Source organism: Lissotriton helveticus, chromosome 2_1, assembly GCF_964261635.1.
Source record: "Lissotriton helveticus chromosome 2_1, aLisHel1.1, whole genome shotgun sequence".
Classification (NCBI taxonomy): domain Eukaryota; kingdom Metazoa; phylum Chordata; class Amphibia; order Caudata; family Salamandridae; genus Lissotriton; species Lissotriton helveticus.
Genome location: NC_136059.1, coordinates 964369638 through 964396160, shown reverse-complemented (window position 1 = coordinate 964396160; position 26523 = coordinate 964369638).

Below are 26523 nucleotides of genomic sequence, written 5' to 3'. Positions count from 1 at the left end.
TCCGAATCTATTCATGTGGATAAAGGAGATTGGTCATTTATGGGGTGGTTCTGGGAACTGATATCCGGTTGGGGATGGAAAATTCTGATGGTCATTGGGATGGTCTTAGCCATTCTTTTTCTGTTCTGTCTGTGCGTGCAGTGTGCTCCTGCAATATGTGGCCTCTGTGTCACATCATGTGTAAGGAAACCTGTATCAAGAGAAGAACTAAGTACTAGAATGATGTTACAGCAACATCTCAATGACTTTAGGAATATAGATCTGGACTCAGATTAGCATGAGGATAGATTAATTGCCTATGTAAGGGCAAAAGGAGGGATTGTGGTTCTGAAAATCCTGGACTCGTGTAATAATTCTGGACTCGAGAATAAAACTTCATCGTAACAGGACGAATTTAGTATCAAAAGACCGAGAATGACGAGTACACCATGTACAAGCATTTTCATCTTACTCGAGTGACGATTTCACCTCGAAATCGTCATTTTCGTTCTGAACCCTTGGCTTCCATTTTGTATACGGCCGCCATTTTATGAGTTGCCCTTTACATAGGTTTATAATACAGCTAAATTCGATTCCAAAGGACACGTACACCTTGATTGACTTTTCTCTGACCTAGGCAGGCTGGGCAAGCTGAAACCATTGCCCCAGGCCGAACCTGTTTGGTCAGTTCCTCTCCCAGTGGCCGAATGAGATAGCATCAAGGCTCAACAGGCCATAAAACCTTTTCAGCACACACACACCCTGCCGAATCTTGCTCACACCTGTCCCTGCTCTTTTCTCTCACTTGCTTTATGATGGGGAGGTGCCCGTTTTTATTGGGGGTCCACCGATATCTGATGAAATGTTGGGCCTTGCCGGGTGATTTGTTGTGGGCTGGACGAACTGAAATATGGACATGTCAGCATGACTCTGCTTTTCCTTTGTAACAAAGAATGTGAATAGTGTACTGTAAATTCGAAGAATGTTTGCCTAAAGCACAATATTTTGTATAAAAAGAGAAGCCTGACTTTGTAAGTTTGAGCAGTCTCCTGAGAATATACATCCCGTGTGTTGTACTTCTAGGACGCTTGTTACCTTAGTTGCAGCCAATAAAATCGATCCTTGACTTCACCTAGAAGACTCTGAGTTTCTGTGGTCTGAATCAGGAAAGAACCCGAGGTCTTTGGGTGTACCCTGGCACCGCTGGGTTACCGGTTTAGTACCGGTTCTGAAAAACCCAGTACCTCAAGCCCAATGTAGCCCAATGTAGCCCAAAGATGGCCACCAGAGACAAAAAAAACAAATGTAGCCCAAATATCAGCCAGATGTAGCCCAACTATAGCCCAATGACAGAATGTCCCAGAGTGTTCTAAAGAACAACTAGAGCGCTAACAGTCTTACTTATGACAAAAGTATGGCACACCTGAAGTCATCTTGATTGGAATAAAGTGTTAACACTTAAAACATTTAATTTGCAAAGGAACAAAATGAGGGGGTTAATTTGCCATAGAAATTATGATTAGTGCTGGAGAAAGAAAAATTAGGGCACATTTTGAGTGACTTCTCAAATCCTCTTATATTTCATAAAAAAAATTCTGATATGCAATCTCCCAAGATGGCCACCAGAGACAAAAGAGCCCAAATGTAGCCCAAATATCAGCCAGATGTAGCCCAACTATAGCCCAATGACAGAATGTCCCAGAGTGTTCTAAAGAACAACTAGAACGCTAACAGTCTTACTTATGACAAAAGTATGGCACACCTGAAGTCATCTTGATTGGAATAAAGTGGTAACACTTAATACATTTAATTTGAAAAGGAACAAAATGAGGGGTTTCATTTTGCCATAGAAATCTTATATATATATATATATATATATTCACTGAAAAAACCATAGGTTTTAAACACGTTATAGTTAGGAAGTAGCATTTAAAAAACCTATGAAATTCACTGAAAAAAACATAGGTTTTACACACGTTATAGTTAGGAAATAGCATTTACAAAACCTATGAAATTCACTGAAAAAACCATAGGTTTGACACCAGTTATAGTTAGCTGGAAATTTTACTCGCATAAAACCAATGAAATTCCGACGTTATAGTTAGTTGGACTCACTATAACTTGCGCGTGCAATGCACTGCTGATGACATCACATATTACATCACTCATGACATGGTCAGTGACATCAGTCATGACATCACTGATGACACCATCCTTGTGACAGAGTGACAGACCTCTTTTCACTGTAATGTAACCCTTGAAACACATATTCAAAAATAGAAACTAAAATTTTCAAAAAAATGGAGATACCCATACCAGTTACAACAACCAATTCAATAATTCCACCATCTATATACACATCCACTCATTGATCAACAGTTCTATATAGTCACTCGTACATATACTCACTCATGATATATAGTGCCACACCTATACATCCTGTTACACACCGATAGTCATCCAAAAGATACTCTCACACATATTCACACATGCAAATAAACTATTGAACATCCATTTATTTGCATATACAGCTATACACACACAACCACCTTACTTCTATGGAAACTTACACATACTTACTCTCTTAAACAAGCACTTATAGAAACACATACTTATCTAAACAGGAAATCTTACAATCTCTTTCTCTCACATATACTCACTTATATACATCAATGTTCACATATATTAGATTAAAACATATGTAGTTACTGATAAAGACACTAGTGAGACAGTCATTCACTCACTAACACACACATATACACACTCTTCCACCCATACAGTCCTGCACATATGCTGTCTTCAAAACACATACAAAGAGAGAGTCAGTCATTTATGCATCTATGTGTTAAGTAATACCCCCACCAAATCATACAAACACTCATACTGATACTAACAAAAACATCTAATAACCCATATACATACACATGTAGCTACTCACCAATCCATGCAACCACTTATACTCAAAGTGAAACACTAATACATATATTTAAATATTTAAACATTACTCTCTAATATATGTTTTCACTAAGATACACGTAATAAACCAGTTAACCAAATCATTTTTTTTTTTAAAACATCCAAGTAATCACTTATTTAAACATTTATTCTTTCATCAACTTTTACATATACATATATAACACATATTTATTTTTTTAAAAAGACACACATTCACTGGGTAGTGTCATCAGTGATGTCATGACTGATGTCACTGACCATGTCATGAGTGATGTAATATGTGACGTCATCAGCAGTGCATTGCACGCGCAAGTTAAAGTGAGTCCAACTAACTATAACGTGAGAATTTCATTGGTTTTATGCGAGTAAAATTTCCAGCTAACTATAACTGGTGTCAAACCTATGGTTTTTTCAGTGAATTTCATAGGTTTTGTAAATGCTATTTCCTAACTATAACGTGTGTAAAACCTATGGTTTTTTCAGTGAATATATATATATATATGTGTGTGTATATATATATATATTACCTACTGTCGGTCGCCAGTAGGTAGTTATAGTTAGAACCTAGTTTCCTAGTTTCCCTAGGAATTTTTTTTTTGATTTGCTAATAACTTTGTCGTCGTTTGATGAATCTTCCTGACATCTCCCCCAAAAAAGTCTATCCAGGTCAACTCCTATCCTGAAAGTTTGGGGGTGATTCGTCAAACGGGGGCAAAGAAAAAAGGGGGGTCCCAAAACATGTTTTCCCCCATGTTAATTTCAATAGGAAATTTTGCAACGAGCTACAGCTGAACTGAATTACTCCAAATATGGCAGACAGGTAGAGCATGGTTCAGAAAGCGACCTTTTTTCCAAATGGTGTAAATCCGTTCAGTAGTTTTTGAGAAATTCAAAAATGAAGAGTGAAAAAATAATTTTCCCATAGGAAACTTTGTGCAAGGCTACAGCAAAAACTAATGAACGGAATTACCCCAAATTTGGCACGAAGGTAGTCCGTGAGTCAGAAAGCGACCTTTTTTTTAAAATGGTGTAAATCCGTTCAGTAGTTGCTGAGAAATTAGAAAAATAAAAGTATTAATATCTGGACGCAGCCTAAGTAGCTTCACTGTGATTGGCTGTCAACACTCCAAACCAGGAAGTGTCGACTGCCATCTTGATGGCTCGGTAGAAGCGAGTCACCCAAAAACAGAGAAAGAAAAGTATAAAACAAGAGAAAGGGGCAGGTTAGAAACCCTCTGACCCTCTAGGCCTGCTGAGGGGTCCCAGAAGGTTCCCGCGTTTTATTTTAATGAGGCTAGGTTACGGTGCATTTCTTAAAAAAAAATAGTGGGGGACCGCTGGGGTCCCAGCAGTCTCAGGGCTTCAGTCATGTTGGGAGGGGGGTTGCGTGGCCCCCTTCCTGGAGCTCTCCATTTGCTTATAACTTTGGCTTCATTTGATAATTCTTTATGACATTTTCCCACAAGTTTCTAATTTTTGATCAGCTCCTATCGTGAAAGTTTAGGGGTGAATGGTCAAGGAGGGGCTGAGAAAAAGGGGTGCGAACACTTGTTTTCTCAATGAATTCTTCATAGGAAACTTTAGACAAGGCTACAGGTCAAACTGCTGAACGGAATTATGCCAAATTTGGCAGGGAGAAAGGTCTTGGTCTAGAAAGCGCAGTTTTGTTGAAATTGTGTAAATCCGTATGGTCGTTTTTGAGATATTAAAGGAAATAAAATATATATATATATATATATATCTGGTTGGTGCCTTATTCCCAAGCACTAGCTTGCCTCTGATCGGCTGCTAACTCTTCAAAGCAGGAAGTGTCCTGTGATTGGCTGCTAACACTTGACATACCAGTCCACCTTTCATCATCGCAGGTTGTACACCCGCTCAGTGGTTGCGGGGCTACTAACTCAGAAAGAAGTGAGGCCACATACTCCAAACTATAAAATGGCGCAGAGCACATGCGCACAGTCTGTTATATTAGCAGGGCCACGTGTCCTGTGATGCCTGTGCTGGATGGGTGTGGTGTGGGTGTATACCAGGCATAAGGGAGTGGCTGTGGCATCAGCGTTGCCAGACTGGGCTAGATCACACACAATTGGGCTATATTTTTCCGGTTGTGTTGTAAAATTTTGGTTTGTGCTAGTTGCCAGATTATAAATATATATAGAATGCTCCAGTAAAGTAGTATGTTAAAGCGCTTTATTAGACACATATTTACTTGGCATACTGCTGCTACATCCATTCCAATCCATTCACCGCCTGCTTGACGCTGTCCCTGCACCTCCATCCTTAAAATACCAATATTGGGCTACAGTGGGCTACTGTTTAGTTGGCTTTGGGTTATAGAAAGGTTTAAACAAGTGACAACACTTGATGCCTCTGTCCGTGTTGGAGTGCTATCCAAAGTGTCACTCTGTGAGCCAAGTCACACAATATGGCCAACATGGAAGGTACGGGGAAATACTGACCCTATATTAATCCGTAGTTGCACAAAAGAAAGATGGTGGACATGAGACATCTGTGTGGATATGAGTGTTTATTGCACATTCAGTGGAGTGTTGCAGCTGTAGCAATACAGGGCCATGGAAAGTTGAGGTTTCAGTTTTTGGCACATGGAGGAAAGCCAATTAGAGACAAGGTTGTTGTCGGAGTTAGGCTGCGCCAACATATGTACTTATACACTCACTCCAACGATCCTCACGCAATTCAGTATACACTCTCCTTGCAGTACTCTAATGATGCAGACTCTACGTACGTACTTGGACAATGACCGAGACAAAGTTACATAACTAAAGTTTTCTCCCAGTGTGAAAGGTAAGATGGTTGCATACTCTTTCCAGAGCACTATGTAATGTGGTAGGGCCTAGGGGCAGAATGTTGCATACATAATGAACAGACAGATACAGATAGATAGTGGAACTGGGTACGGGACGTGCGCTCGACTCCTTTTTATTAACAGGGTCACGTGTCCAGTGACGTCTGTGGTGGATGTGTGTGGGGTGATTGTAAGCCAACCCTCCATGAATTGTTGGTGGTGGCAGCAAGTAGAACAGTAATCATTGGATCACACACAGAAATTCAATCATAAAGGGTCAATGATTTGTGGTGCACTAAGGTACGGGTACCAGATATGAAATCGTACAGAAAAGAGTCTATCGTAAAGGGTTCATGACTTGTGATACACTGAGGTAGGACAGCAGATGTGAAATTATGTGCAAAATATTGTATCAGAAAGGGTGTGTAAGTTGTGCGATTATGCGTGGTCTGGGGGCCACACTGGGAGCAATGTCTCTTGCCTATTGGACAGCGTCATCTGCTATTGCAACTCAATGTGAATTGTGAGCCCTGCTGTTCGCAGTGTAGGTGGATGGAACAAAAGATGAAACATTTATGAAATACACTGTCAAAATATGTAGGTTTCAGGGACGTTATAATTTAAATTAGCATTTAAAAAACCCTTCAAATTCACTGAAAAAACCATAGGTTTCAGGGACGTTATAGTTACAAATTAGCATTTAAAAAACCTTTGAAATTCACCGAAAAAAACATATGTTTCATGGAAATTCTGCCGTTATAGTTAGTTGAGCGAACTATAACTCGCGCCCCCACAATACACTGCTGATGACGTCACATATTACATCATTCATGACATGGTCAGTGACTTCACCTATGGGTTTTTCAGTAAGGAAACCGGCAAAATAATCCAAACAATTCAGCACAAATCAGCGCGCCCTTAGGAAAGTAAAAACCAGCAATTCGGGTGGTGTCAGTGTTGTTTAATCCACAACGCGTTTCGCCATACAAAATGGCTTGATCACATGAATCTTACACCAACCAATCACCATATTTGTATCGCAACAGTGAATCAACATGAAAATGGGACTTAAGCATTGATATTCGAGCAGCAGTAATTTCGTGCATACGTTGCTCTTCATCATTTTTGTTTAGTTTATTTTGCATTTGTATAGCGCATAAATAACCCGAAGGTCTCAGAGGGCTTGCGGAAAGAAAAAGCTCCCAGCTGGAGACCCACATAGCAGATAGGCAGGGCTAAATAAGCCAGGTTTTTAGTTGTCTACGAAACCTAAGGTAATCGGACTCATATATTCATTATGCCAGACTGTCATGTATACCCAACACTTTTACAATTTGTGAAATTCAACGGAATAACACAAGAAGACATAAAATTAATATTTATGTTCTAATCATTCCTACTAGGTTCTAATTGGTACTAATGTGCAATGGTCATGTTGTACTCATGAAAAACGTCAAACATAATGTTCACAGAGAGTACCTGCAGTGATACGTAGAAGAGGCTGGTGTCTCAATGTGGAATTCGCTACAACCGACAAGAGGATCACGTGATCCCCGAGTATCCAATCACGGCACACCTGCGATGCCCTACGCATAATGCGTGAGTGTTATTGAAGTCGCGCAATAAAGTTATATCTTAGTAGACTGTGGGACTCCTAAAATGCCGGGACATATACTCCTCTAAGCTCAACATGCTATGTCTCAAGTGTGCAAAATACCAAATTAATTACATGGGATCTGCTCCCAAGTAAAAAACACAATGACATACAAAAGACAAAAAACAAGTATGTCAGTATTGGCAAGTGCCTGGTATCCCTTGTGTTACCATCACATATATAGTGCGTGTCACATTATGTGAGGCATGATGAGAAACCTCATTAAAAGGCAACAATCTATAATGATATGTATCACCTAAAAACTAAGTCCAAACTTCACGTTGTTACCCGTGATGGTTACACGGTTAAGGTGCAGCAACATCCTGGTGCTCGTGAAGAAGAAGAAGAAGAAGAAGAAAAAAAAAGGGAGAGGCTCCTGCGACAAGTGAGTGTAGGTGACTTGGCCCCTCTCTTTCCTCCGAAAAAAGAGAACAAAAATAAAACACAGAATTAAAAACAGGCTAACACTAACCTGTCATGCAGTTACATTAATGCGCATAGCATATTTTTGAAAATTACAAGGGCACAGGACTGTAAACTATTTACACAAGGAAATGTGTGGTAATGAGGAACATAGTACAAAACAGACCTTGTTCCTTGAGGTGAACTGATAATTCCTCTGGTTTGAAAGTCTATGATCATCCTCGACTCTCTCTGTCTCAATCTGAGGAAACTATCACCTCCCCTGGGATTTTTGGCAACATGTTCAAGGATGATGTAACTAAGATCCTTGGTGTTTGAGAAATGATTCTCCCTAAAATGGCGTGCCACAGAGTATTTGGGGTTGAAATTCGTAATGCCCCGGGTATGCTCCCGAATGCGCTTCTTTGCCTTTCAAGTGGTACTCCCAATGTACCACTTGTTGCACGTACATATGATGGCATAAACTAAAAAGGTGGAGCTACAAGTGAGAAACTGGGTGATTTTCTTAGTGATTCCATTACGGCAAACCTCTTTACAGCTTTTGCTTTGTGCACAGGCTTTGCAGTGGCCACAAGGGTAAAAACCGTTGAGGCCCTGCATCGTAGCTGGAGGGTAAGACGTGATGTCACTATGGACTAGCATATCTCTGATGTTCCTATTCCGTCGATAAGTGATACTGGGTCTTTCAGGGATCCTGTTCCCAATGACATTATCTGACCTAAGTATTCCCCCAGTGCTTGACAATGATTTTCTTAATGGCCTGGGCATATGTGAGAACCAGCCTAGTGGTCTCATTTTCCTCATCAATGTCGGTGGGAACGGCAGCAATAGTCTGTTCATCGTACGGAACAATCCATTTGAGATTATCCGGATGACTGCTGAGGGCATGTAAAATGCTGTTCCCAGCAGTTGCTTTGCTATAAAGAGAAGTATGCCCAAAACAAGGGGACAGAGAGGACGTGGAAGGGGCCGCGGAAGAGACAACGAAAAAATTGAAGAGCAATACTCAAGCAACTGTGGCAAAAGAGGCAGGGGCCTTGGCGCAATGGGAACCAAGAGATGCGCCAGAAGAGGATACTGATGGATGATGCTATGGTGAGCAGAACAATAATTAATCTATTCAAGGGAAGTATGAATATCAGTGAGAAAAGAACCCTTTGCCTTGGATTATAATTTTGCTCCTCCAATCCCTCCAGATACACCGATAATCGGATTGACCTTTTTAGATATTTCTGTAAGCTTAAACTCAAGAAATGGTATAAATTAAAGGGAAATGCAGACGGTACCAGTGAAAATGTTGAAAATGTTAACAATATGTCTAATACTCATGCGTTTGATATCTGTGACACCGAGACTCTGAGTACTATGGTAGAGTTAGGACACAGTGAGACAGGGGAGAGGGAAACTATCACTCCTACTCAATTACTGTCAGAACTAGACATTATCACTGATGCAGCTGCCAATATAGCATTTAGATCTATACCATTTTCACTCCTGTAATTTCACAAGATAGTATAGATACCTTTCATGAGTGTGCGAATAAGAATCTGAACGAACACAGACAAAAACAGCATTAGTGGAAACATAAGGGTGAATCCAATCTTACCTTCACACAGAGACAGGCCCTCAAATCCCTAATGGAAGACAATAGGATTGTTATCCATCCAGCGGATAAAGGAGGGAATATTGTGATTTTAGACCGAGAACAATATTTAGAGGAAGCAAATAGACAGTTGGCTGATGTCATGTTCTATGAACCAGTTAGTTCTGAGAGATACAATCAGAGCATTACCACCATTTGGGAACTTTTAATTGAGTGGAAGGATAAGGGGATTCTCACCTGGGAGGAGTTTTGTTATCTTAACCCGTTGGCTGCTGCCGTGGGCCATTGGCCGACGGCAGCACTACCTCGCTGGTGCTGCTGTCGGCCAACGGCCGACGAGACTGTGCCCGTTTTTGAAAACGGCCGCACAGCCGCAAAAAAGCGGAAGCAGCCAACGGGTTAAATTCGATTACCCAGTACTCCCAGTCTTATACCTCCTTCCCAAAGTACATAAGGATGCCACTAGACCACCAGGCAGACCCATTGTTTCATCTCGTGGTAGTGCGTCAGAACATGTGGCTAAGTATATTGATAATTTCCTGAGGGAGCCGGTCACCAACTTGGACAGTTATGTGAGAGATACCAAAGACTTTTTGAAGAAAATAGAGAATTTGGTATGGGATACAAACCCTGTGCTGATCACTCTTGATGTACAGAGTTTGTACACCATCATTGACCATCAACAGGGACTGGATGCATGCAGACAGTATCTTGCATCTAGGAACATCAGGTTCCGTGAACACACACGTATGTTACTTGACATGGTGGAATATTGTTTGAATAACAATATATTCCTGTTTAATGGTACACTGGTTTGTCAGGTCAATGGCTCAGCTATGGGCTCATGTTTCTCTCCCAGTTTTGCGAACTTGTTTATGGGAAGCTGGGAGGAGAGCATTAGGTCCGACCCAATATTTCATCAAGATTTTCGGAACGGGTCGATGTGGCTTCGCTACATCGACAATTTGTTTATTGTATGGAAGGGTTCCACTGATGAAGCTGACAACTTCATTAGGAAATTGAATAACAATGATCGTAACATTGTACTCAGTGGAACCATGAGCCAAACCGAAATTCAGTACCTTGACGTCAGAATAGAGATTCAGAACAATAAAGTCCATACTTCTCATTATCGCAAAGCAACTGCTGGGAACAGCATTTTGCATGCCCTCAGCAGTCATCTGGATAATCTCAAATGGAGTATTCCGTACGGTGAACTGCTGAGGGGACCGCTACACCCGGGGCCTATTTAAAAAAAAAAACGGGGCTCTAATATAGAAAATAGGGGGTCCGTGACGGACCCCCTAGCCCCGGGGACCACCACCCCCTGGGGCTTTTGAATGTTGGGAAGGGGGCCATGCGGCCCCCCCTCCTGGACCCTTCGATGGCCCTGGGGACCGCCACCTCCCATGGCCGGCACCTGCAGTGTCCCGGGGTGCCTACCCCCGGGACACTGTTGTTTGCAATGGTAGGGCGGGAGCCATGTGGCTCCCACCCTACCATAGCAAACCTGCTCTCTCTTTCAAGTAGGAAAGCAGATTGCTTTTCGTCAGAAAGAGCAGCATGTAAGCTGATCTCTCTGACGAAAAGCAATGCCGGCACCCGAAGGACGCGGGGAGCCGGCTGGGACCGTGGGGGCATTGGGGCTCCCCCAACAGTCCCCAACGTTATATTTGAGCCCGTGATAGAGGCTATTTTTTTACTGTAGATTTAGCGTACGCATACCATGCACGTACGTACGACGTACGGTGCGAAGTCTGTAAGTCGTCCCGTAAGCGTACCTAAGAAAGAAAAATAAAAATATTTTTAGGTATTTATGAAGTGTATGTGTTTACATGTTGGGTGGCTCTAAAAAGAGCCCTTGTGTTTATTGGGAGATTTTAGTACCTACACAAGTAAGTACCGATGCAGGGTCTAAAGTTCATGAGGAAGACTCTGTTCCCTTCATCTGTAAAATGTACACCATCTCTCCTATAGATGTCTTGCATATTGAAATGCAGATTGTTGTTGTGAATGGACCCCATTCTATAGTCTCGGAGAATAGCAGAAACAGATTTAGTCACATGTTTCCTAACTTTCTCAATTTGTGGACAAAATTGATTGGACCAGTTCCAATTCTGCCTTTGGCATATATTAGAAAAGACAAAGGTAGTTTGGGGGAAAAGTGACATCAGTTCAGTAAAGGTGTCCTTCATAAACATTTCCAGACCTACCCCAGTCAAAGTGCCTAGGTCATTGCCACCACAGTGCACAATTATGAGGTCAGGGTGTTGGAGATGCAAAAAGGATTTCACCAATGGCATCAATTGGTGCCACTTTAACCCTTTGAGTCCAATACATTAAATGTCTACATTTGGTAAACCTAGGTCAGAAAATTCCTTTCTGTTCTGCGTACCTTTGACTCCAGAAAATATAGCTGTGTCCCACAATCCACACTCTAAGCATCTTGAAGAGAGGTCTGGGTGCACTCAGATGGTCTCTGTAAATGAAAGGGCAGTTTGAATAATTTTGTTTTCTAAAATGGTGAATAAGTGGAGTTTTAAAAAAAGCAAAGAAGTGATTGGTTGTTTGAAAACTTTTTAGATAGAAAACTAGGGTGCAATTTTCTGTTTTTTAAAAGCCTGTTATTTATTTGTTAAGAAAAAGTGATAGAAAAGAACATTACTTAAAATACACTGGTATATTGACTAGTCAAGCACACTTGCTGTTTTGATTTTCAACAATGTATGATAAACTTTTCACCTGTGTGCTCAGTTAGGTCTTCCCTGAAGTGTTTCTATGGTAACTGGCAGAATGTGGAATGGGTTGAACGTTTTGTCAGTTGGAAAGGGTTCAAAAGTTCAAGCAATAGAAAAGTGTGTTTTGTTTTAATTTAATGTGGGAATAAATGTGATTTGTTATTTATTTGTATATGTGTGTAGATTGAGTGTGTAAATTGACAGGAAAAGTTTGCTATTTGCTATAGGACTTCCTGACTCCCTAGGGCTGCTTAGGGGGTTTTACAATGATCCCTAAGGTCAAAATCTTTTATTTTTTCTTGCTTATGTACGCTTACGGGATGACTTACAGACTTCGCACTGTACGTCGTACGTACGAGCATGGTAAGCGCACGGTAAATCTACCGTAAAAAAAAATAGCCTCTATCATTAATTCTTATAATCCCCGGGGACCCCATCCCCAGGGGCCCAAATACAACGTTGGGGACCGTGGGGGGAGCCCCAATGCTCCCACGGTCCCAGCCGGCTCCCCGCATCCTTCGGGAGCCAGCATTGCTTTTCGTCACAGAGAGCGGCTTACATGCTGCTCTCTCTGACAAAAAGCAATCAGTTTTCCTATTTGAAAGAGAGGGCAGGTTTCCTTCTCTCTCTTTCAAATGGGAAAGCAGTTTGCTATGGTAGGGTTTGAGCCGCGACGCTCCCGCCCTGCCATAGCAAACAGCAGTGTCCCAGGGGTAGGCACCCCGATCACTGCAGGAGCTGGCCCGGGGGGGGGGCCGTCCCCAGGGCCACCACAAGGCTCCAGAAGGGGGCCCCCCTCCCGACATTCAAAAGCCCCGGGGGTTTATGGTCCCCGGGGCTAGGGGATCTGTCACGGACCCCCCTATTTTCTATATTAAAGCCCCGAGGTGGCAGTCCCCGGGGCTGCGGGGGGCCATGAGCTCCCCTGCATACATATATTTAAAGCCCCGAGGGATGGGGTCCCCGGGGATTATAAAAAATTTGTGATAAAGGCTATTTGTTTTTCGATAGATTTAGCGTACGCGTACCATGCTCGTACGTACGACGTACGGTGCGAAGTCTGTAAGTTCTCCCGTAAGCGTACCTAAGCAAGAAAAAATCAACTAAAAAATATATTTTACAGATATCTATCAAGTTTATGTGTTTATATGTTAGTTGGTTCTAATGAGACCTTTTCTCTTTATTGGTACTTATAAGTATGTACCTATGCAGAGTCTAAACTTGTTGAGGAGCTGTGTTTTACAGTGTGCTGAACTTTTGACCTCTGTTGACAGTTGACTTTTGCATGATCTGTTGGGGGTAGGGTGGAAAGTTATGTCAGTTGGAAAGGTTTGAAATGTTGAACTAATAGAAATGTGTGTTTGGTTTTGAATTAATGTGTGAAGGAATTTGATTTGTTATTAACGTGTATATATGTGTAAATTGAGAGGGAAATGTGCCATTGTTTGGTTCTGCTGCAAGCACTGAAGTAGAGAGATTCTGTATAAGACTATCTGCTGTGTGAGTGGCATTCTTCTTAATCTACCAATCAGTTTGAGAGGTGAGTTGATAACTTGTAAGGGAATGTACATGGTGCATTTCATTTTTAGTAAGAGTAATGTGTTTATCCTTCTAAAGTTTGAAGAATCATGTTCTGAGTTTGTCTGCATTTGTATAACTATTGTGATAAAATCATTTGGTAAGTTAATGTGTTTAGTGAGTCACCTTTGTGCAATAAAGTGCAGTACTAAAAAACGTAGAATGTGTACAGTCACATTTTAGTTGTAGAGTAGTTAATAGTGTTGTTTGCTTAGAATTAGACTTGTGTTCTAAATCTACAATTTTCCAGTCAGTATACATACACTGCTGCATACACTCTTGGGCAGATGTACAAGCCCCTTGCGCCTTTTTGTTGATCTTTTGTGTCACTTTTTGGATGTAAAGTTGGCAAAAATAATGCAGTAGATTGGAAATGTATTTAGAAAATGAGTCACGGTTGTCCACTGAAATGTAGTAGTTATATACGTAGAATGTGTGCAGTCACTTAAACGTTGTAGTGTAGTATATGTGTTTTGGTAAAATGTATGGTCTCATATTTTATGCCTAGTATCACACTGAGCGTCTGTGTACATTAAGGAATTATACTTACTCCTTTTTCCATAATCTCCCCCCTCTCTTCTCACAGTCTACCTCTCTCTGCTTATACTGTCCCCTGTCTTCTGATATTCCCCCTCTTTCCTTATTCTCACTTCTCTCTCCTCACAGTGCTCCTTGTCCTTATACTCCTCCATGTCCTCATATTTCCCCTCTGTCCTCATTGTCTCCTCTATCTCCTAATACTCCCCCTTCTTTTTATACTCCCTCTTCTGTCCTCTTACTCCTCCCTCTCTCATCATAGTGCCCTCTTAACAATTTCCCTGTCAGTATACATACCCTGCTGCATACACTCTCGGGCATATTTACAAGCCCCTTGCGCAACTTTGTTGTTCTATTGTGTCCCTTTTTGGATGTAAAGTTGGCAAAAATAATGCAGTAGATTGGAAATGTATTTGCAAAATGAGTCAGGGTTGTCCACTGAAATATAGTAGTTATATACATAGAATGTGTGCAGTCACTTAAATGTTTTAGTGTAGTAAATGTGTTTTGGTAAAATGTATGGTCTCATATTTTATGCCTAGTATTCCACTGAGCGTCTGTGTACATTAAGGAATTATACTTGCTCCTTTTCCCATAATCTCTCCCCTCTCTCCTCACAGTCTACCTCTCTCTGTTTATACTGTCCCCTGTCTTCTGATATCCCCCCTCTTTCCTTATTCTCACTTCTCTCTCCTCGGAGTGCTCCTTGTCCTCATACTCTTCCCTGTCCTCATATTTCCCCTCTGTCCTCATTATCTTCTATGTCTCCTAATACTCCCCTTTCTTTTTATACTCTCTCTTCTGTCCTCTTACTCATCCCTCTCTCATCATATTTCCCTCTTAACAATTCCCCTGTCAGTATACATACACTGCTGCATACACTCTTGGGCATATTTACAAGCCCCTTGCGCCTCTTTGTTGTTCTATTGTGTCACTTTTTGGATGTAAAGTTGGCAAAAATAATGCAGTAGATTGGAAATGTATTTGCAAAATCAGTCAGGGTTGTACACTGAAATGTAGTAGTTTTATACATGGAATGTGTGCAGTCACTTAACCGTTTTACAGTAGTAAATGTGTTTTGGTAAAATGCATGGTGTCATATTTATTTGTGTAATGTCACACTGTGTGTCTGTGTACATTAAGCAATTATATTCGCCCCTTTTTCCATGTTTTCCACCCTCTCTTGTCATACTCCCCCCTCTCTCCTCTTACTCCTCCCTCTCTCTTCATAGTACCCCCTTTTTCTTATATTCTCCTCTGTCCTCATACTCCGCTTCTTTGTGTTCAAATTTCCCTGTCTATCCTCATATTCCTCCTGTCTCCTCATTTTTCCCCTCTCTCTTCATACTTCATCTTTCTCTTCATTCACCCTGTTGTCTCCTCTTACTCCTCCCTCTCTCTCTGCATACACTCTGGGGAAGATTTACAAGCCCTTGCGCGTCTTTTTTGTTGTATTGTGTCACTTTTTTTGTTGTAATGTTGGCAAACAAATTGTCGTAAATTGCATATGTATTTGTAAAGGAGGAGGAGTTTGAGGCGGGGCTAGGTTCACTATGCCTGGTCTATCGTGGGAGCGCAGCACGCGTGCCAAAAGCAAGCCCGTCTGCTCCCGTCCGCGCCCGCCCTGGCCTAGGGGCCACGCATTATGGCCAATGCACCACCTACTCTTCCGCGAAGCTAAGATCTTTAATAAATACCTGCCCCCCCCCGTTCTGGACTCCGCTATGCACAGTCGTTTAGTGGCTAACGGCATCCTTCATTCCCAGGCGTGCTCTGTTCCCCCTCCCATACCTGAACCCCTCCATCCCTCTAGCGCAAAAACCTTTGTGGCAAAGGACACCACCCTCCGTTTTCTTTACCTAAACTCCCGCTCCCTGGTAAAGCATCAACTGGACATTTTCCTGCTCCCTACCTCCGATAAACCCGATGTTCTTCTCATTACCGAAACGTGGCTTACTCACGACGCTCTGCCTGATATTCTTGCAGCTCTCCCTTCTGACTATTACATACTGTCAGTCAACCGGCCTCCCGGGAAGCCGGGGGGCGGTGTCGCTGCCATAATTCATAAGGACCATAAATTTACCACCCTGACCTCCTTGGTCCTTCCTGAGGTTGAGAACTTAGTTGTAAAACTTGACACAGATACTGGGTCCTTAGTTTTAGTACTTATCTACCGTCCCCCTCAGGCAATGCCCACCTTTTCGATCTCTCTCAGCGAGCAAATGGGTGCCCTAGTCGTAAACTATGCCAAGGTCCTACTCGTCGGAGATCTGAACTATTGGTTCAACGATGCCGCGGGCGGGCCTCATGCCGGGGAACTTTCCGAGCTCCTTTCCAACCTGAATCTATCCCAGCATGTACGTACTCCCACCCATGAAAAGGGACACATTTTGGACCAAATTTGGTCCTATAATGTCTCCCTCTCTACACCCTTGACGACCCCGTGTATTTGGTCAGACCATCACCTAATTCAGTTTTCGATCATCTTATGTAGCCAGTTAAAGACCACCATCCCAGTGGGTGGATTGACCAGGAAGTGTAAATCCTTAAATAATCAGGACTTTATTAACTCCCTGGTCAAATCATTATCCACCTCTAGCTACAACGTAAACTTTATGGAAGAGAAGCTCTCGGAATGGCTATTGTTGGCATGCAATGAACATGTTCCGCTCATTAAATCCTCTCGCGCCCGCCACTCAGACGCTCATAAATGGTTCTCTTCCGACCTAAAAAACAAAAACTTGAGTTACGCCAATTCGAGAGGAAATGGAGACATGGATACTCCACAGAAGGCAAGGAGCAATATATTATTGCTCGCAGAGAATATAGAAATTCCATATTGGACACCAAAGCGGCCTATTTCTCTGAGAGAATACTAAATGCTCATAATAAATCGAAGGAAATATTTAGGGTAGTGAACGACTTGTGTAATGACGATAGAACAGCATCTGTCCAAGCACCTACCCAAGAGCTCTGTAACTCCTTAAATGATTTCTTTCTGGACAGAATAGCTACTATTAAAGACAGCATTCCAAACAGTGCCAGCCTGGACTCCCTGGAAGACATGCCTAGTAACCTCTCCACACTAGATCTTATTCCTCCTATCGACCCCCGTATATTAGCAGAACTTATGACCCGGGTCTAATCTGGATCACCCAACGACTGCTGTCCACCTCACGTCTTAAAAGACATATTCTCGGTCATACCTCACAGTGTACTCCCCCTTCTTAATGAGTTACTTGCGCAGGGCATGGTCTCTTGCGCCTTCAAAAACGCAACGGTGGTTCCCCTTATCAAAAACAACAGGGGAAGATCCTTCCAATCTCTCCAACTACCGCCCTATATCTCTCCTCCCTTTTGGAGCTAAAATATTGGAAGCATACGTGGCTAGGTGCCTTTCCAACTTCATTGAATCCTCAGACTACTTGCAACACAAACAAGCTGGTTTTCGTCCTGCGCATTCTACAGAGGCTGTGATTCTGGCAGTCCTGGACACTATTAGATTAAACGCTGATAGGAGTATCCATCAGGCCCTAGTGCTCCTGGACCTGTCGGCTGCGTTCGACACGGTTGACCACACCATCTTATTGCACCGTGTTGAACAGGCCGGCCTGCGAGGTTCTGCACTTAGCTGGGTCAAATCTTTTCTTATTGACCGCACTCAGGCAGTCAGGCTCGGTAATTTCACTGTCCCCAAGCTTATTTCTACTTGTGGGGTCCCTCAAGGCTCTTCCCTGTCCCCGCTCTTGTTCAACCTATACCTTAGGCCCCTACTACACTCTTTAAAAAACAGAAAGGTCACAATTTTTAATTATGCCGATGATCTGCAGCTAATATTCCCACTGGACTCCCTGGACTCTGTCACTGAATTTCAGGCCACTATGCTTCACATCCAGCGGTGGATGGACCGGAACCACCTGAAACTTAACCCATGCAAGACAGAATAGGTGCTTCCTGGGAAAAGCGAGTCTAGCTGGGGACCACACTTCTCCCTCGGTGAGAAGTCTTGGGATCATCATTAAAGCTGATCTTTCACTTAGAGGACAGGTGAGAGCAGTGATCTCCTCTAGCTTCCATCAATTGCGTAAAATAAAAAAAATTGCCCACTTGTTGACCCACTCGGCTCTCATACAGGTGGTGCTAGCTCTAGTACTCTCACGGCTGGACTTCTCGAATTCCATCTAACTGGGTTTACCAGCATTTTTAACTATGCGCCTATAAATCGTTCAAAATCAAGCTGCCAGACTTATTCATAAACATCCCAAAAGACTCTCGGCCAGACCCCTGCTGTTGAATCTCCACTGGCTACCTATAGCCCAGCGGGTTGCCTTCAAGTCTGGCTGTCTGGCCTTTAAGGCCCTTCATGGCAAAAGTCCCAGATTCATCAACAGCATGATCTTGAAGTATGCCCCCGCCCGAAGTCTCCGCTCAGCTCACCTTCACTTGCTCACCATCCCCTCCTTTAACCGGAAGCGGCAAGGAGGCTGCCACTTCGCCTACCTTGCCCCTAAAGTCTGGAATTCCCTTCCTTTGACAATCAGGAGCTGTGACAATCTCATGGGGTTCAGGAAAGCCTTAAAGACCTGGCTGTTCGAGCAAGCATTTGCATAGTTATCTGGCTGTAACATCCTTTACTTTCAGCGCCATGAAGCCCTTGGGTGTCCGTGCCCTTTAGAAGTTGTTATTAACATAACATAACATAACAAAATGAGTCAGGGTTGTCCACTGAAATGTAGTAGTTATATACATGGAATATGTGCAGTTACTTATCCGTTTTACAGTAGTAAATGCGTTTTGGTAAAATGCATAGTCTCATATTTTTTTGTCTAATATCACACTGTGCGTCTGTGTACATTAAGGAATTATATTTGCCTCTTTTTCCATATTCTCTCCCCTGTCTTGTCATACTCCCCCCTCTCTCCTGATACAGACCCCTTTCTCTTTATACTTTCCCTCTGTCCTCAAACTACCTCTCTCTCTCCTCATGCTCTTTCTTCTCTCCTCATACTTGCACCTCTCTCCTCATACCTTCTTCACTCATCATACTCCTCCATTTCCTCATACTTCTTGCTGACTCCTCATTGTACCTTTTCTCTCCTAATACATCTGCTCTTTTCTTATACTGCCCATTCTTCACATTCTTCCCCCTCTGTTCTCATAGTCTCCCTTCTCTCCTCTTACATACTGCTCTCTCCTTATACTTCTCTTTTTCCTCATACTTGCCCCTCTTTTTGCATACTTCCCTTATAATCCCTCCTGTCTTCATATTCACCCCTGTCTTCATACTTCTTACTATCTTCTCGTAGTACCCCCTCTCTCCTTATACACTCAGTCTTTTCTTATATTTCTCTTTTCTCCACATTCTTCGCTCTGTCTCTCTTCATATTCCCTACTGGCTCCTTATACATACTCTTTTCTCCTTATACTCCCCCTTTCTTTTTATACTCGCCCTTCTTTGCACATACTCTCTGTTCTCTTCTCATACTCTTCTCTCTCTTCTCATATTCCCCCCTCTCTCCTCACACTCCCTCTCTCTTTCCTTATAGTCCCTACTCTCTCCTGATATTCCCTCTCTATCCTAATTCTCACCTTTCCGTCCTCATTCGCCCCCCTGTCCTTAAACTCCCCCCTGTCTTCATATTGTCCCCTCTCTCCTCTTACTTCTCTCTGTCTTCTCATACTACCCCCTTTTTCTTATATTCCCTTTTGTCCCATACTCCTTCTCTCTGTGTTCATATTCTCCTGTCTCTCTCCATATTGCTCTTCTCTTCTCATTTTCTTTCCTCTCTCTTTATACTTCTCCTTTCTCTTCATACTCCCTGCTCTCTTCTCTTACTCCTCCCTGACTCTCTGCATACACACTGCAATACTTTCCTCATACTCCCTGTCTTTTCATACTGACCTCTCTCTATATATTTGCTCCTCTCGTCATACTCCTCCCTCTTTCCTCATACCCCTTTCACTCTTCATAATTCCCTGTCGGTTTATACTCCTCCCTTTCTCCTCATACTGTACTCTCTGTTCTTGTACACCTCTTTTCTCCTTATGCTCCCCTTTTCCCCACATTCTCCCTCATCTCTTCTGGTACTCTCCTCTCTCTCCTTATAGACACCCCACTTTCCTTATACTCCTATTTTGTCCTCATACTTGTGCCTCTTGTTACATATTCCTTCTTTTCTCTTCATACTCCTTCTCTCTTTTCTTATACTGCCCACCTCTCTCCTCATACTCACCCTTCTCTCTCATACTTTCCACTCTCTTCATACTCCCTTTATCCCCTTATACTGCAGTGTCTCTTTATATTTCCCCCTCTCCTTATATTTTCCCTTCTGTCATACTTCTCCTTTTTTTGTTGTAACTCCTTCTATTCTCATACTTCTACCTTTGTCCTCATAATCCCCTGTTTCTTCTCATAAGTAATAGAATAGTATATGGCATATATTTATTTTTATAATGTTATATATATTTTTGATAATAGATTCTATTTATCAACACTGAAAAAAATGTATCATGCCTTCAAAAAGTGAAAGGAGGAAACAAGAAAAGAAAGTTTATTATTTAAAGAGAAGTCATCCACAAGATTTACCTGAAGAACAATATGTGAACAAAAAGAAAAAAAGTCCTGGTAGGAGAACGAAGATTATTTGAGGAAATTATCAAACACTAAGAGTAGTGTGCACAATGTGAAATTCACAAATTGCTTATCTGCAAATAAAAAGAAAAGCAAGAAAAAAGAGAACAACCATGGGAATTTATCTTGTAAAAAACAAGTGTATAGTAAAAGGAGGAAGAATCAATTTCAGGAAATTAGAAAAATAATGTTTTATAATAGAGTTTTGTAGAATTTGATCAAAGAAGTGAAGAAATGTAAAAAAAAACAGCATTTTATAAGAAGAAGAAACGTATAGAAAATGTAGTTGAGAAAGCTTTCGAATTGAAAAAAATGTGCTTATTTTAGTAATCAATAGAATTCGATCACTAGATAAGCCAATCCATTTAATGAAGGCTAAAAGTAAGTGGAGAAGAGTAATTAACAGAAGTAATTTTTCTGAGTTTTTTTTGGGTGAATGGAAACATAGTTCAAGTTCTGAGCCTTTTTTAATGAAGAGAGTTATCTTCAGAGTAATGATTTGTTGCATGCAATTGACACTTGTGGTCGTGCTTATGAGGTTAGAAATGGTTGTCCGATTGAGAAAGAGAAATTTGTTCCTAGAAATTCAGAAGAGGTGTTAGCTGATGAAGTTTTAGGGAGACGTCCTAAAGCTCCAGTGTACACTTGGAATTGCAGTAGTATTTGTAGTGTCCGGTAGGAATCTATTGATTTTTTACGCAATTTCTTACGTAATTATACTAAGAAAAGTGTTAAACAAAAGATTAAGATGTTGGAAGGACTAGACCCTTGCAGAGTGAGAGAAAATACTGGTTTGCAAGGTCATTCTCTGGCTTGTCTTTCTAAAAAAAGTATGTCGAAGTGTTTTTTACCATTTCAGGATGTTAGCTGAACATCATACTCAAATGAGGAAATTAGTCAGAACATTGTATTGCGCAAAATGCTCAGAACTAATGTTAAAAAAGTTGAACAGTGCTCTTTTGCGTGGATCTGTATCAGATGTAATGAACGTTTGTGATGAAATTCAGGTTAGTTTCTTTGGTCCTGAGGAAGACAGTGCAGAAATTGATACATTAATGGAAGGAAATGTGGAAGAGAATGTACAACATTATAGTACAGAAAATGTTGAGCAAGAAATTACAATGTTTAAGGTGATTTCAGGTGAAAGGCCAAAATATTCTTGTATTTGTTGTCGACGAACTTATTATAAAAATCAGACAAGGACTGTTGATCTGTATTTAAAAAGTGAAAAGGAAAATAATAATAAGTGGATGGAATTTGCAACTTATTTGTTAGTAGAGAATTGTTTTGATTTGTGTTCTGATCAGCGTATTTGTAAATATTGTTATAACAAATTATACGAGAATAAAATGCCTGCTAGAGCTGTGCATAATAATCTTGAGTTGGTAAATATTCCTTCGGAACTGATGGATTTAAATATCTATGAGTCTATTCTTATTCAATGTGTGCATCCATTTCAGGCTATTGTTCGTATGGGGCCTAAGACAGGAAAATTGCCTCCTTCAGATTTACAGAGAGGATTAAAGGGAAGAGTTGTATATTTGCCCCTAGATTTAAAGAAAAATATTGAAACAATTGGCGTAGAAAATGTAGAAGATGAACCTTTATTTATTCTTGTTAATGGCGTTCCTACTAAGAGTAAGAAAATCTGGCAAGATTTAGTGGATGTTAGGAAAGTGAAAAAGGCAACGTTGTATCTGGTAAAAAATAATCAATATTATAAAAATGTGTATGAGAGAGAAGAAGAAATAACTGTAGAAGAAGATAGTGAGTTGCCATCTGGACAAATTTAAAAAGTGGATGTGTCCAGAACTGAAGAAATCTACGAACATTACAGTGTTCATCCACTTCATTATAAAGAAGTGATGGGGAATACTATAGAGTTATTCCAAATGAAAGAAGCAAAGGGAAGTCCCATTAGTGTATGGGAAAAAAGCTTGGAAGTTCGTTGTTTCCCACAGGAAAAGGAGGACGATATGATGACCGACCTGTGCAGATTCCTGCATCTGAATACCGGACATCAAGATTGTATGCAGAACATCCAAGATTTCAACAATGTATTCCGTATTTGTTTCATCTTTTGTTTGAGAGTGATTTGTCTGGACTTTCTTATGCAGTAAACCATATATTGAAAACAGGTGTACGTACATCTGCAAAATGTTTCGGCAAAGGAATTTATGGATAAAGTACTGCAGAAAGATAATGTTTTGGAATCTCAGCGAATTAATTTCATGGCATGTCAGCGATGTACTAATGAGTACTGGTTTCGTCGTCATGGAGAACTTAAATGTATGCTAAGGAACTTAGGAACTCCTACATGGTTCCTTACTCAAAGTTGTGCTGAATATGCTTGGGATGATTTACTTCAATTTCTTCGAGAGGCAAATCCAAATATACCAAATATTGAATACAAGACACCTGGAGAATTGTGCTCTTTGGATCAAGTTAATGTATGCAGCTATTTCAATCATAGATTTAAAGATATGATGTCTTTTATCACCAATAAAACAAATCCTCCTCTTGGAGAGGTTCTGGATTTCTTTTGGAGAAAGGAGTATCAAGCGAGAGGTGCAGCAAATTCTTAAAACAGAGTGTGACATATTATTTGGAGGAAAACACGCCATCGTTTTTGGAGATCTACTACAACTTACTCCTGTAAAAGGACAACCAGTGTTTAAAACACTAGCGCATGAAAATACCAGAAAGTCTTTGGGGAGCATTGGAAATGTTAACATTTGGTCATATTTTGAGTGTAAGGAACTTATTACAAATATCGACAGGCAAATGATGTTGATTATGGAACTATTCTTCAAGATATAAGAATTGGAAAAGTGACTATACATGGCAAAGAAGCTTTACAGAGACGATTACTTTCCAATTTGCTTCCAAATGAAAATATCGTTTCTGAGAAAATATATATGAGAATTGCAGAAAACAAATCTGTAATCTGCTTAATGCCAACAATGCGTGAATGTTCTATATTCAATGAAGACATTTTAAAGTTGGAAAATGAAGAAATTATAAAATTGGAAGTTATTGATACAATAGAACATGAAGGAATCACTATTATATTGACTGAAAAGTTGAAGAGGAAATGGGATTCTTTAGAGAAATCGATAAGTAAGACTGCTGCTTTAGAAAAGAATTTATATGTATGTGTAAACTGTAGGGTAATTTTACGACGTAATTTGAATGTGGAAAAAGGTTTAGTAAATGGAGCAATGGGTAAAATTGTTGATTTCGTAAATTTTATAAATAGAGATAATATTGAATTTTTGAAAATCAAATTTGATGAAATTGCAGAAGGAGAACAATTTAGCCATTGTTCAGCTCGTTTTTTGCTTGTAAAAGATTTGTATGTATGCAGAAAACAGTTTCCTATTTCTTTGGCGTATGTGGTGACCATTCATAAATCTCAAGGTTTAAGTGTAGATAGTGCTTTAGTGAATATTGGAAGTACCGTGTTCAAAGAGGGTATGGCATTTGTTGCTTTGTCTCCAGTGAGAACTTTATCTGGATTGTACTTGATTGATTTTGATGAGACAAAGATTAGTGCAGATGCAAATTGTGTGAAAGAGTATAATAGGTTAAGAAGAGAATATGCACCCAATTTAGGTCAATTTCCAGTATTTGAAAAGCGTGGGGTAGGTAGAAAAAGAAGATTTGAGAATATCTGTAGTGAAGCTGTAGAGAAAGAAAAAAAACAAGATGATGTGATTAGAAGCAAAAAGAAAAAGGACAGTGTTGATAAGAATGTTGGATATCAGTTTTCAAATAGTTCTGGTGTCAACTGCTATGCTAATGTAGTTGTTAACAGCAAATTGTTGAAAATCGGGAAGAAAGATTCTGTTCGTTATTGTATTCTGTTTATGAGAACTGTAGTAGTGATAAAAGTAAAATACAAAGTGTTTCTGATATTCGAAATGTTTTGGACATATGTTTTGGTTCTACTCAATTTACGCACAATATTGAGCAAGATTGTCAGGAATTTCTAATGTATATGCTTGTTGTATTGGAAGATGAAGGTATAGATATTGAAAACCTTTTTGGCCTTTCTTATAAATGGCAACATGACTGTGAAAAGTGTTTGTTTACATGTAGCACTAACATATACACTGAAAGATTCATATATTTGACTTTACCTGACTGTGACTCAGTGTCTTGTAATAATCTAGTTAGAGGAGCAAGTCAAAACATGGAGTGTAGCCAATGTAAATTGGAAATGTCATCAACATTATTTATACAAAGATATGGACAGTATGTAATTTTAATGCTGCAACGTTGTAGAACTGATGGAAGAAAATTGGAAACTTTAATAAAAAATTTGGTAGCTACTCAAGTATCAATATCAGGAAGAACTTTTGTAGCTGTTGCAATTATTTTTCATGATGGACCTTCTACAACATCTGGACATTACACTGTGTATTCACAATGAATGAAAGGTTGGATGCATTGTAATGATAGTCAATTGGTTTTTAAACAATGTTTACCTAAAGAGTTACCAAATTCTTACCTTATATTTTTGAAGCCAAAATTTTAGGAACAAAATTTGGCCTTTCAGGATTACTGCTGTTGTATCCCACTTTGCTGCATCAATGTGTACCTCTGAAGGTGTCAGGAGTCAATAGCGCCCAACTTAATGCCACTAACCTTCAGGACAGCCAGCAGGAACGACGCCGTGACGATTAGTCCCAATGTCTCCCAAACACTAAAACCACAACAATGTATGTTGCACTATGGTTAGTGTAGAATTCGAGGGAAAAGGGGAAGGGGACAAAGTAATGTAAAGAAGCCTGTTCCGTCACAGGAATGGGTGACTGCTTTCTATACTCCCTCTGAGACCCCTGCAGCAGGAAGACAACAAGAACGGAAATGAGTAGATCCACACACACACCCCCACTAACACAGAAAGGTAACACACCTCCGCTAGCATTTACAGGTACAACCCCCTTCGAACTTACATGAAGATGTCCAGGATCATTCTCCAGAGGGCTGTAAACGAGGAGACGGGTGCCTTGTGAGGGGTGTACCGTGGCAAGCTGGTCTGCTCTAGAGGTGAAAGGATCACTCCTTAACTCCGGAGTAACTTCGTACCCAGGAAGGGGGCGTTCCCGGTCCCAGGCCTCCAGAACCAATCCAAATGTCCCGGGCTCAAATACACCCAGGCAATCCAAAGTCTCTCAAGTAATGTAACAAGCAAAATAAAAAGCGTAATCCAAAGTTCATCGGTTCGGTTCCTGAACCGTGACTTGTAGCACCAACAGTCTCTTGGTGCTTCCGGGTTTAAAAGTCCGCTATCGGGAGGTTAATGAGTCACTCTCCCTAACAGCGCAAAGGTTTCGGCATCTCCTGTTCAGCTCCGGTGAACAGAGACGCGGCTCTTACAGCGTCTCCTGTTCAGCTCCGGTGAACAGAGACGCGGCTCTCCCTTGGTTTCGCGTGAAGACCGCGAACCAAGGAAATATTGCAGGCAAAGTCGGGCAGCAAGTTTGCTCGATGGAGGAACGGGATTCCACGTTCCGACTGAAATTGCAGAAGGTAGAACTCCGGGAAAGAAGTGAAGAAGCCGCACACATGGGTAAAGCCTCACAGGCAGTTTGTCAAGCACCGACCCTA